Source organism: Trichechus manatus, unplaced genomic scaffold (genome assembly GCF_000243295.1).
Source record: "Trichechus manatus latirostris isolate Lorelei unplaced genomic scaffold, TriManLat1.0 scaffold00057, whole genome shotgun sequence".
Classification (NCBI taxonomy): Eukaryota; Metazoa; Chordata; class Mammalia; order Sirenia; family Trichechidae; genus Trichechus; species Trichechus manatus.
In genome coordinates, this window is record NW_004443993.1 from 13,439,898 (window position 1) to 13,441,441 (window position 1,544).

A 1,544-nucleotide genomic window follows, 5' to 3' on the forward strand; every position below is an offset into this window, starting at 1 on the left:
TAAAAAAAAAAAAAAATTGATAAGGAAATGAATGAAAAGTAGATTGGAGGATTGGGGAAAAGAGGAAAAGTAGACTAAAATTTACTGAGGAAATACTCCTAAGAAGAGGGACAATTCACCTGAGTCTAAGAAGTAAAATACTAGGGGTTCCCAATGTGGGAAACCGATACAAAGAAACTGCAAAGTAGGCAGATATTGCTTTTGCTTATGGCTTTGGTGATTCATTGACTGGGTCTAAAGGTAAAACAAAAGTTGTGTTGATAAATGGTCCCACATTTCTGACTGGGTGGCATACAACTTCTTTTATCTGATCACTTTGTGACTATAAACTGTTGGTGCCATGAATAAAACAGAAACAAGAAAATTTTGTTGTGAAAAATTCCTTCCCCCCCCCCTTACTCTTTGCTAAATACTACTACTTCTCCACACTCCCCTACCCTGGGTAATTTCTGTTCTAATTTGATTACGAGTTTCTCCTCTTGGTACCTTATGATAAAATTGCACAGAATGAAGGGTAGTGTTTTCCTTAGGACATGGAAGCTCAGCGTGGGGGACCAACACAGACCTTTCCCTATGTTGTCTCTTTATTTGTATCCTTTTTCGTATATTAAAGATGTTATCATAAGTATAGCCTTTTTGTGAATTCTGTGAGTCGTTCCAGCAAATTAATTAACCCAAGGACAGTTTCCTTTTAAACTTGTGAAGTGTGCCTTAGTTCCTTGTGGGTAAGGTCAGAGTAGTGCTGTATGGCCAGCTGGTATGAAGTACAGTGTCCTTCTAACTTGTGAGCTCTGACCTAGATCTAAGTGGCTAAGGGCAGAGAAAGAGTGCTATGTGAACTGCTGGCAATAAGAAAGGAAAAGTGGGAAGGTGAGGGCTGGATCACATCCAAGATGTTTTTTGGGTATTGGTTTCATATTGATCCCCTGCAACCTCTGTCACCAGGATGGAGAACCATTACTCTATGGTTACTTGTTTGACGTGGGATAAAAACATTTACGTATATCATACCAGTAGTAAATGCTTAAATCGCATTCCTGACTAGCAATGCACCAAAATCCTGCTTTGTTATACATTAATTTTACTAGCTGTTGTGATATCTTTATTGCTTGTGCTTTCAAACAATCGCCTGCATTATTTTGAAGTTCATTACCAAGTCTTTCCCAATCCAAGTCTATGAAGTAGATTAAATCTGGCTTTAAAAATATAAATTCTTAGCTAAGAGGTTTTGTTGCAAGGCCTAATGAATTTCTTCTGGGATTTAGTCAATCTCACATTTGCGTAATAATGTAGGCCTGTCATGGATTCAATTATGACCCCCAAAAATATGTGTATCAATTTGGCTAGGCCATGATTCCCAGTATTGTGTGATTGTCCACCATTTTGTCATCTGATGTGATTTTCCTATGTGTTGTAAATCCTATCTGTATGATGTTAATGAGATGGGATTAGTAGCAGTTATGTTAATCAGGCAAGATTAGATTGTGTTTTAAGCCAATCTATTTTGAGATTTAAAAGAGAGAAGTGAGCAGAGAGACATGGGG